The following is a 13,078-nucleotide window of genomic DNA, read 5'->3' on the forward strand; positions in this document are numbered from 1 at the left end:
AATGCAAATTAACCAGAACAATAAAAGACAATCTAACAGCAAAGAACCAAAACAGCAAAATACTCAACAAACCTATTTAACCCAACCATCATAAGATCCCAGGCAAAATAAGAACCCAACAACACAAGCCGAGACCAAGAGGACCAAGAAACTAAAAGAGCTCAAATCACACTTCAGTTCAAGTCTGAGGCCCATCCTTCCATCGTTTCCTTATTCTTTGGTTAGTTCAATACATTAGTTTTTCCCCCTCCTGGTATTGCCAAGTCAGCTCATATAAGCAACTTTGTGTTTGTTATTCTGTAAAGTGGCTTACTAATGTAGTCGCATGCGGGGGTTTTTGTGGGCTTGTTTCTGAAGTGTAGTTGCTTGTTTGGGCTTGCCTTGCTCCATGTATCTCTCAAAAAAGCAATACATGATCGGTTGTTCTGATGCAGGACCCCCCCCCCCCTCCCCCCCACACACACACACACACACACACACACACACACACACACACACACACACACACACACACACACCGAACAGCCCGCGCACACACAAGCACACAGGTGACAGACAGTGAGTGACAACAAAATCGCAGTCTTTAGCTAACATTTACTTTGATTTTCTTGACACATTAAATAGCCTCAAATCTGAAACATCTTGAGTTCTTTCAGCATGGACATGTTGAAAAAAGAGAAATGTAAAATTACAACATACAGAATATTTTTGGTCGTTGCATATGTTATGCAAAAATACATTTATATATCGGCCTCTATAGGACTGTGATCAGGCGCCTCGTTTCCATAGACCTGGTTGCTTGTTTCTGTTGCAAGATCTGGCAACACTAACCCCTTCCCTTTCCTCTTTTGAACCACTTCCTCTGAGGCTGTCAGAACAAACCGCCTACTACTGTACATACTCAAACATACTGCTATACTACTGTACATACTCAAACATACTGCTATACTACTATACATACTCAAACAAACCGCCTACTACTGTACATACTCAAACATACTGCTATACTACTGTACATACTCAAACATACTGCTATACTACTGTACATACTCAAATAAACCGTCTACTACTATACATACTCAAACATACTGCCTACTACTATACATACTTAAACATACTGCCTACTACTATACATACTCAAACAAACCGCCTACTACTGTACATACTCAAACATACTGCTATACTACTGTACATACTCAAACATACTGCTATACTACTGTACATACTCAAACAAACCGTCTACTACTATACATACTCAAACATACTGCCTACTACTATACATACTTAAACATACTGCTATACTACTATACATACTCAAACATACTGCCTACTACTGTACATACTCAAACATACTGCTATACTACTGTACATACTCAAACATACTGCTATACTACTGTACATACTCAAACATACTGCCTACTACTGTACATACTCAAACATACTGCTATACTACTGTACATACTCAAACATACTGCTATACTACTGTACATACTCAAACATACTGCCTACTACTGTACATACTCAAACATACTGCTATACTACTGTACATACTCAAACATACTGCTATACTACTGTACATACTCAAACATACTGCCTACTACTGTACATACTCAAACATACTGCTATACTACTATACATACTCAAACAAACCGCCTACTACTGTACATACTCAAACATACTGCCTACTACTGTACATACTCAAACATACTGCTATACTACTGTACATACTCAAACATACTGCTATACTACTGTACATACTCAAACATACTGCCTACTACTGTACATACTCAAACAAACCGCCTACTACTGTACATACTCAAACATACTGCTATACTACTGTACATACTCAAACAAACCGCCTACTACTGTACATACTCAAACATACTGCCTACTACTGTACATACTCAAACATACTGCTATACTACTGTACATACTCAAACAGTATATACTGTATACTGCCACCTAGCCATTAGCAACATACTAAACTAAGGGGCACGCGATGTACTTCCAGTCCGTGCTACGCTGGATAAGCTAGCATCAAGCTAGCATGATCGTCAGTCCGTGAATAGAATTCAACATCAATATATTTGTTTTTTACTAATATATCTATGTAGTCATTTTGATATCATTTGTCAACAAATTAAACGTATTTCAGTACAGATAATTTTATTTGTATGCCACTGGCGAGATCTGAGATCGGGTAGTCTGAAAGCAGCAATGCATTGTGAGGCAGTTAGTATGACCAGTTTACTCCAGTTTCATACTTCCAATTCCTTTGAATTTCTTGCATACACAAAATTGCAAAATATGATTTCAGTTCATACAACATACTCAATGTGACATTATATTTAGTTCAAATAGTATGAAAGTTTGCAGTTCATTTGGGGGTCATTGAGGAGAATCCCAGTGTCACAGCATCATTTACAACTATCACACAAAATGCAAAAGCCCAAATATTACACTTTGAGCAACGTTAAGTCACACCCCCTTTTCATTTTTAACTGTGTGTGCATGCAAATGTTTGTTAAGTAGCGATGAGCACAAAACACAGCTCAGGGTGTGTTTTAAACATATTGAACGATTTGAAAGTAAACCAGTGCTGACTCAACAAGAACAGTCAGAGAATGCCCAATAATTTTATTGTTTATCATCTGCACATCAAGGATTCCTGTACCAAATTTCATAGTGCTCTAATTTAATATTTCAGGAAAGCCAAAAGTGAAAACCTGCTGGTGGCATCAGCAGTCAAAATGCAAATGTGTGTTTAATCTATTTTGCATTGATATACAAGTTAATTGGCAGCTAAACACTGACATTTATTCCAATCTGCATTTGACATTTTACCTTTTTTTAAATTGTTGTTATGTTGAATTGAATTTGATTTATTTATTTCATAGAGACAATGCAACTGAACATTGTTTCAATACAAAGCATGAAACTGATGTGATGCATTAAGAGTATATATTTTATCTAATTTCCAACTCTTGTCCTAGTTGGGCCTTTGGGTAAACAAACAGAGTAAGAATGTACAACATTCGATCACATAAAACCCCATAACACTATATGAGGATACATTCAAATACATGTACAACAACATGACAATACAAACGCTATAAACCAATTTAAGGTTCAGATTTAAGGTACAATTTGAATTGGGTACAGCTCTGGTTTGCTTTCAGCCAGCATTTTACCTTTTTTGTAAAAGAGTTTAAGTCTGAGATTAATTTTGTTTCAGGTGTTTAATGTATTCCAGAGTTTACAGCCTTTGATAGAGAGGGGTGATTGTCTAAATGTAGATCTACGTTGTTGTATGCTATAGTTTCCATTCACAGTACTTCTTGTTACCCTGTTTCCGTCCTGTCTTTGAACATAATAGCTTGTTTATTTTCACAAATGAAAGAATTGTGACATTAAATTGTCTGCTAATTTGTTCATTTGAACTATTAATCACCGAAGCATCACTTCTTCATGCTTTCTTACTTTATGTTTATTAAATGAAATGCATAATCCTGCAAGTTGAAATCTGTTAATTATCCTCTTAAAATTAAAATGTAAGGGTCACACTTTTTCTCATGTTTGTGTTTTTAGATTTGTTTTCACCCCCTTCACTCTCCTGGTTGTTTCAGAGCATGACAAAAAAAAAATGTTTTTCATAGCTTAAGAGTAATAGTTACCCTACAACAGAGTCACTAGCTTATACATGCAGGGAGGAAGCTGTGCAGGTAAGTGGGTTCACTTCCTCTCTCCTTGTGTGCAGTTAGCAGGTGAAGAGGAGGAGGGAGCAGCTATAGGATGTAAACAGTTAGCTGTTGGAATATTCTCTTTCTCTCCTTGTTCTGCATAATGACTCCACTTTAAAGTGAGCGCTTCACTCTCTGTCTGTTATTAGAGGAGCCAGTTCTTAGAAACCAGAGAACATGACGAAATACCCTGAGAACTGAAGCAACCCAGACCGTTTATTTCTCTTACTGATCGTTGGTTTTAGCCTCTTGGAGCACACAGTACCTTTTCAACATGCTCTACAAATGAAGACTCGTGCAGGTTAATCTGCAAGCTCTTTATTTTCTGTCAGGCTGAACAGCAGACAGCGTTGAGGACAGACAGCCCAACCTTTTCGTCCCACTGTGATGTCACAATCAGAAGACATTTCTGCCTGCTCAGCACTATCCTTCATGCTCAGAGAGTCTGCTAACATGAAGACTTTAGCTTTAAAGGGGACATATTGTGAAAAATACACTTTTACTGAGTTTTTGAGCATATATTTGGGTAACCTTAGTGTCTATCTATCCACATAATGTGAAATAAACCCATCCAGTCCTTTGTTTGTGGTCTGCATAAGTCTTACAACACAGAGAATCACAGTGGGATTCTGGTTAAAAAAAAAATCCCACTCATGGACTCCACCTCTAGAGCAAAACTTATACGCAGGTCCGCCATTTTTAAAGGTCACATATTATGCAAAATACACTTTGACATGTTTTTCAAACACAAACACTGTCTATAGACCCCATAATATTAGAAATGTCCATCCTCTCAGTCTTTTGCCTGCTCCACTTTTCAGAAAATGTTTTTTCATCAGGCCGTTGGGAAATTTTCCCTTTGTGACATCACAAAGGGCAGTTGTTCTGCCCTCTGAGTCTGCCTTCTCACAATTAACAATTGGGCATGGTGCAAGAAAGCTCAAGGCATATCCCCTTCAAGAGGAGCGTGGTCAGAAACGGCTCACTCACATAGAAACAGCCTGTTCTGAGCAGGGCTGAAATAGAGGGGTTTAAAGGCATGATCAGATACAAGATCAGAGTGGATCTTTGGTAGTGGTAGGCAAGGTTTTTTAAAGAAGATCCGAGTTTGGGTTTGAACCCATGGGTGCTGCAACGATGCTTGTACAGGGGACAGGCGACATAACCACTAGGTGCCCCGGCCACATTTTTTATAGGTTAGCTTTGCTGTTTCCTCCAGTCTACTTATATGAAGCTAAGACACCCCTCTTCTGGTACTGACTTCAAAATCCTGAGACCTAAGGTTTTGTTCAATATCAGGTCTTACAAATATTAAATCGCTAAGAGAAAGTCTCCTTTAGATTATCTAAAGACAACAAAGTTGGTCCTGCATAGTCGTAGAAAGTTAAATCCCAAATGGATCGTGACTTCAGCGCTCAGTCTGTTTCATCTCACACACAATGCCAGATAAAAAAAATCCAATTAAGTTGATGCTGCGCAGTCTTATTTTCCTTTTTCTGCAATCATCTCATACATGTCTATAAACAATACGCTATTGAAAGTGTAATACATTTTTGTCATAGATATGCAAATGCTCCATTATTAGGTGAGGGAACAGTAACAAGGCGGATGAGTTTGATCAGCTGTGATCACAACTGTGGTTCAACCAGGACCAGGCGCTGCAGCGTTTATTCTCAAACCTCATGTCTGCTGGTTTGAAAGGAAAATAATAGAGCTTTGATGACTCCTGTTTGAATGTTCTGTGCTGTGACAGATAATTATCACAAAATACTCAAGCACAGCGGAGAGTGGAGCGATGTTCGGAATGGTTCTGAATCAGGAGGGTCAGAGAGGTCGGAGACTTTGGAGGTTTGGACTCTGAGCACAAAGTTCACCGGGCGATCCGTCTGATTACTTCTCCCTCTCTGGATAAACTTCCTAATCAGTGAAAGCAGCTGCCTTTACATTTGAATAAAAAGAAACCCAGCAGTGTCTTGACCCTCCATGGAAGCCGACTCCATACTGAGCTCAATCACTGCTCGCAGCAGGCCTCCAAAAATCTTTAACTTGAAGCTGCTGCTGTTTCCACATTTCAGTGTCCGACTGCATTACTCATGCAATATGTAAGGACAGATTCTCCATTTTTGCTTTGGACTGACGCAGAAAAACCTCAAATAAATATTTCCATTTTAGTCTGGCTTGGACAAACAGGATTATTTAGCAAAATGTCAGCTGGTTCCATTAAACCACTTTTAACGATCAGGTGGAAACAGCCGTCCAAAGATTGACCCTTCAAAGGTCATTGCAGAGATTTTAGATGATTCAGGAACAACAAATCCTCCTCAAATAGATCCTCAAGGGTAGGCTTATTGCATACACCTCAATTATTTTTCATCATGCAGAGGAAAATAACCTCACTTTCAAGACTGTATTACATTCAAGATAATTAAACTAATAACTAAAAAGCACATACTGTATGCTTTGCACAGCTTACTTCCTGAATTGTTTTTATTCCAAACCAACATTATAAGTATATATTTGAGATTTACAAAAATACTCCAAACATATACTACATAAGCAGAAGAAGGAACCAAACGTTCTCTAGCATACAAAATGGGGCTGCAGTTAAAGGAGCAACATGTCACTCTGACACATAGCATTTAAAACCAGTACAGATTCAAAACATTGGGGACTTCAGTGTTTAGCCAGCTCTGCATTGGTCTTGAAATCTTTCTGCGTTCTAACCTCTCTCCATTTTACAAAAGCATGTCCAATATGTATCCTAGTTTTATCATGTTTCTGGTTATTTAGCTTTTTAGAAAAGGCAGAGGCTTTCTTTGGTCGGTTAGAATCAGTTATATCTGAACCAGTTCAGACGTCCAAAAAAGCTGTGTGGAGGTGCCTTAAAACCGCCTACTTTTCTGGTCAAAACAAAAACAGACCATTCTGGAGCAGAATCTATAAATTTAGGAGGAGGACATACTGGCTGCTGCACTGTTGTCAGAGAAACACTTCAACAAAGCATGTTTCCTTAATGTCTGATGATATAGTAAGCTCCTTGTATGATGTGATTTTCAGTAAATACGTATCTGACATATTGGACCTATAACCATACGTTTGTTGTACCACTACTATTTTAATTATCCACCATAGACTAAGTGGATGTAGCCTTCAAGTTCAAAGGTAAAGTCAATGTGGAACTGCCTCGATGGAGCTGTTAAAGCTGCTACGGGACAGGGGCAACATTTAGTAGTGAAAGGTTAAGGGTGAGGAGAGCTGGTGACCTGAACGGTGAATCCTCCTTAGACCAGACCGTCTCATTTCAGCTCGACCTTAGTGGTCTACACAGGCTAAGGCTGGGTCCTTAGAAGGCTGCCAGCCCTGAAGTCAGACACAGCTTGTGATTAGGTTAATGAATCGGTTCTTGCAGGCTTCTCGAAAGCTGCCACTCAGAGGAAAGTGAGCTTTACATTTTCGGTATCTATAATAGCTTCTTGTCAAACAGAGGCTGACCTGCATGAAGGGTCTTTATGAAATTAAAAAGGCCTCCTCAATATAAGTGACTGATGCAGAGATGCTTACATGGAGTCGCATAATAATATTACAGAGCTGAAAGTGAGTATAATATGAGGTTCCCTTTAAAGGTCACCAACGCTCTGCAGAACAAAGTCAATCATCCTGTTCTCATACTTTGTTTCAACTCAGAATTATTTTTTGTTGAACGGCTCTTACAATAACACCATTTAATCATCTGTAAAATTAATTAAAAAAACAAACAAATATATAATCATGCACTGTGTAATGTTTCCTCCCACACTTATTAAAAGGACAGGCCTTCTATGAGGTCACTTTCAGTGTGGTGGTGATCAAGGAGGAATACGTTTATTTCAGTGTGTATTGTATTACGGTATTGTTACAGGAGGATCAGGGTTTTTTTGTTTTTTTTAAATAGCCTTTAAAGTGAATCCTCTTAAGCTCCCTCGCTGCAGTTCTCAATTACAGCGGCTAGAACACATTTAATCCCTCCTGATGAATAAGAGCATTTACCGCAGGGAGAGGAGACTTCTTAAAGGAAGTCGTATGAATTCTCATTGAACCGCTGTAATTAATTAGTTCACACGGTCAGAGGAACAACCGTGACACAAGTAGTTATAATGCAATATATTCATCTATAAACAGACACTATTGTCTGGTGAATCCTGTGTCATTATCTAAAAATATTTTTTAATTAAAGCTTTAGGATCAAGCTCTCATCTGCTTAATCACGTGTGGAAAATAAAACTATAACAAATGAAAGGGATGTGCATTACATAGATCACAAGTGTTCAGATACATAAACTAGGGTTAAGGTAGGACTGTTACACATTATATCAAATAAGAGAGCAAACCTTGATTGACAAATGCCTTGCAAGACACATAATATAACATCTTTTATAAAACAGATTGTTACAGCCAGTGGCAGCTGGTGCAAGACTCTCTAGGTTGGGCACGATTTCTCCCAGATGGACTTGGATATCTTATTCTGTGAGCTTGATGCTAATACATACTGGAAAATGTTGTTTGGCTCATAGAATCATTTTGATCATTTTAATTTGGGGGGGGATTACTTCTACAATTCTACAATTCACTTACCAGACGCTAAGACGCGATGTACATCAAAGAGTAAGTAGCACGACAAGATTCTTGCTGAGACGGTAACGTCGTCTTGCGGGAATGACAGGAAGAGCTGGGTATCGTCAGCATAGCAGTGGTGTGAGAAGCCACAAGAGTGGATTATTGAACCAAGTGAGCTTGTGTGTATATGGAGAAAAGAAGGGGACCAAGCTCTGACCCTTGGGGCACCCCTGTGGATAAACTGTGTGATTTGGACACTTCTCCCTTCTAAGACACTCTAAAAGATCGCCTGGAGAGGTAGGGCACGAACCAGCAGAGGGCAGATCCTGAGATGCCAAGGTCAGAGAGCATGGAAAAAACTTAACATACAACACCACATGCATAGGTTTTCTAAACCTTGGAGAAAAACTTTGAAAAAAATACCCTGCTGACTCTAGTCTGGTCTGATACTCTGATTCATCTTCATAAACAGTCAGTGCTCTGATCCGCTGACACTGCACGACTCGCTGTTTATGTCGTATCCCTCTGCTGCCTTTACTTTTGGGTGGTGGTGTATAATGTGTTCAAGAGCTCCTATCTCATCTATTGACAAGGAACAACTGGTCATGGGCAACTTTTAACGAGAGTCAGTAGAGGGCAAGACGTTGGAATCTAGCTCCCAAGACCAGAAACACAACTTCAATCAGTAAATAAAGACACGTAGAACATTTTATTGCAGATGATACATTTGACTCATTAACTACATGACATTTACTTTGCCCTTTTAAAATTGCACACGAACAACTTATTTTATGACAGTGTGTCATTCTCTTTGTGGGGAGTGGTTGGGTAGCGCCCTAGCGCCCTCTAATGACCAACCGCCACTGGTTAAAAGCATGGATTGTAAATTTTGATGGATGAAGCCTGAGTGACTTCACCCCTCTATTACTCTAGGGGGCTTTGGAGTTCCATTGATACACCCTGTTTTGTATGTGCCACTCGAGACTTGAGCTAATCAGACCTATGTTGTGTTTTGAACCAGGCTGTAAACGTGAATTTTTGCAGTAAAAAAAAGGCTTTTTAGAATGGGTGTGTATTTGACTTCCTGTGCTTCTGCAGCCAGCCTCAAGCGGACACTTGACAAACTGCAGGATTTTGCCCTTCTGCATCGGCTTCTTTTTCCGACACCAGAGGTTGCCGCTTAGTTACCGCTTCATTTCTTTTCAAGCTTTCATCTAAGATTAACAATGCAAGTATTATACAACAAGGACTACTAAAACTACAAAAATCTGATTGTCAGAGAATGAGAAACAGTTTGATCTGTTTGATAATTATCAAGTTATTATGCTTTAGATTGGCTGCTCGGTGGTGCATTGGTTAATGCTGTTGGCTCACAGCGAGAAGGAAGGGATCCTGGTTCAAATCCACTTTAAACAGGAACCTTTCTGTGTGGAGTTGAAATGTTCTCCCGGTGTATGCATGGGTTCTCCGGGTACCCCAGCCTCCTCCTACAGTCCAAAGACTTCCCTTTAATGTGCTATCAGTAAATGAGAAATTTGATTATTGTTTTTGTGTAAAAAAACTTTTAAAAAAAAACTTTAAAAAAATACAAAAAAAAATACTTATATGCCTAGTCCTATCTCTTGTATTGAAAAGGAACAACAGCACTGTGCACAATAACAACAACAAAAATACAGCAAAGAGACACCACAAAAATGTGATTCTAACAGTTGAAACATCACAAAACAAATGTTTGCACTTGGCTGGTGTTAAAACATTTAGAGTATGGATAGAAACAGAACATGTGAAGGGAGAAGCAGACAACCTTTACAAAATTATCAGGATTTATATTCTAATTGGACGTTAATTTGAAATATGTCCACTAGAGCTTCAAATGAAGAGACTAAAAATAGTAAAGACCAAACATCTGGTCTGTGTGGAGTTATAGAGAATTACCTTCCTGCATTAATTAATGAATACACATAAATGTCATATTTCCATAATGCTTTCACACTGATATCCATTGTTTAAAGTTGCACTGCTGCTCACTGAAAATATGTGATATCACTATTTATAGCATCGTCAATAACCTGGATTGTGTGTGAATATTCAATGGTGTTATGTCTAAGTAACATCTCAGGTTCATACCACAGACTATTATTGCGGAATTAGTGATAAATGATGAAATTTGTTGTTTTCATTTTAACGTAGATCACTCCAAATAAATGAACACAACAGAAACATCTGCTGTGGAAAGTTCCCAGCAGCCTTAAAGCTTGAGAAGCACCCAATGGCTTAGAAAAACCTGCTCATTGTTATTGATTGGAGTCTTTGTTGATTCCTGTGAACACGGACTGAATAATCAGTGGATTTTCTTTAGGGAGACGTTTGGGTCAGTGAACACAATAAATACGCTCCAAACTCTCAGTGAGGACGGCTGAACTGAGCAGCAGATAAGTGGCTCAGAGAAATGCTGGATTAGCTCCAGCTCCAACAAAATGTCAGCAGTTATGCAGAAAAGCAGAGCAAACAGAGCTGAAGCTGGTAGCCTTCAGCAGGAGCCAACTGACTTGTTTTTACAGGATGAAGTACAGAAACAGACTTTAGAAAACATCAGTTCTGCCGCTCTGTCATGTGTGTTATTAGGGAGGAAAAACTGGAAAAAAATGTCCAACACAGCAGTGTTGTAACATAAAAAAGTTCAACAGTCATACTAAAAGAAATCCATCAAACAAGAGTGGAAGAAAGGTTGTCAAGAAATGACAGCAGCTTTTGGATGTTCTTTGGACACGGGACATGTGTGTTGGACTGTCTAAGGGGAAGTGGTGGGACAAATAAAAACAGGTAGCATCTGACTGCAGACTGGCATGATGTACAGATAAGTCAAAATAGTAGCAACAGTGGTTAAGATCGAATTGTTTCATTATGTAACTCAGAATTAGAGCAGAGCTTCCAATATTAAACATTGATTAGCACATAGCCCTTTGTTTCTCTTTTTGCTCTTTAATTGCACATTTGCACACCTCCACATTGTACTTAACAAACTTAGCAAACTTTTCTTTTTTTGGTATGAACTCTCGACTAATTTTACGAGGATGTTTTACATTCTTTGATATTTTTTAACTTTGTTTTTTATTTTATTTTACTGTTGATGTTCTCCTTGTATGTGTTGTTTTCAGTGTGCGTCTGTGGGACAATAAAGGATCTGAATCTGAACTCTCACACACGGACCGTGAGAGTCTCCCAATTGAGTATCTTCAAACAGTCATTCTCTAATCCTACCATTTCACACGGTGAGAATCAGCCTCACTTGATGCTTTTTGAACTTGGGGCCGTTTTCTACCTCTGATTGGCTTACCCAGACATGAACCCTAACCAATCATCAGTCCTCATGCCTAAATCTAAGGGTGAATCCGAATTGTCCCTCCTATCTCCTTTCACTATCCACTTTAGCTTAACCCCGCGAAAACGTCATGAGGTCAAGGAAAGATGTTAGGAGAATTCATAAAGGACTTAGGGAAAGGTGATCTTGTTGCTCTGACAATCCGACCGCATTTTCCACTAGACAACGTCATTAAATGCGACGGGCCAGCGGAGGTTAATGACGTGGGTCTGCCGTGTCTACAAGGTTCCGAAAATGGACTACAAAAAACGCATCTAAAAAACTCTTTCTGTGCCTTCTTACCGGTGAAATAATCCTAATGGATGGATGAATGGATAGATGGATAGATAGATAGATAGATGGATGGATGGATAGGTGGATGGATGGATGGATGGATGAATGGATAGATAGATAGATGGATGGATGGATGGATGGATGGATAGATAGATAGATGGATGGATGGATGGATGGATGGTTGATGGATGGATGGATGGATAGATAGATAGATGGATGGATGGGATTTCACTATCCACTTTAGCTTAACCCCGCGAAAACGTCATGAGGTCAAGGAAAGATGTTAGGAGAATTCATAAAGGACTTAGGGAAAGGTGATCTTGCTCCCCTACAGGCCTGGAGCACTTCCGTTTAAGGCTGAACTTGCAGCGTTTTTGTGTTTGTAGTTGTTTTCTGGTTGTGTGTGTTTTGACTTAAATTTCGTTTCTGTACTTGCAGCGCGTTTGATGCTTATGCAGTTGTTTTGCCTATTTTCAAATTCAAATTCAAATTCCAAAAACTGGGCCTTGGGGGGCAATTCAAAGGCACACAGAGCAGTAAATTATCAACAGTGCAAGTACAAAATATTTTAACCTAAATATAAAGTGTCAATTTAAATACAACTCAAAGCTTAAACTTAACTTAAAAATACAAAATATAAAATATAAAAGAGTAGATATAAGTGGACAGTGATTGGACTAACAGATGTAAACAGATGTAACCATAACTATGTCCAGTAGTGACCAGATGTAAACAAAACTATGTGCAGTAAACGAGAAATAAATATATATATACAGAGCTATGTGCAAGTAGGCAAATACTAAATGAGTAGTCATTAAGTCATTAAGGTGCATGGTGAATAATGGAACAACAGAACTAATATATACAATATAACTGTAACGGTAAAAATGAGATAAATAAAGTGACTGTAGGAGTTGAGGAGCTGGACAGCCCTAGGAACAAAGTTTGCTCTTCTCCTTTGTGTCCTGCAGCAGGGACAGCGAAGCCGGCGTCCTGAGGGGAGCCACTCAAACGCTGGGAAGAGAGCGTGTGATGGGTCCTGCATAATCCGACCTGCTAGCCTGAGTGTCTGTTGCTCATAGATCGATGT

The sequence above is a fragment of the Labrus bergylta genome, chromosome 6 (assembly GCF_963930695.1).
Source record: "Labrus bergylta chromosome 6, fLabBer1.1, whole genome shotgun sequence".
Lineage (NCBI taxonomy): Eukaryota > Metazoa > Chordata > Actinopteri > Labriformes > Labridae > Labrus > Labrus bergylta.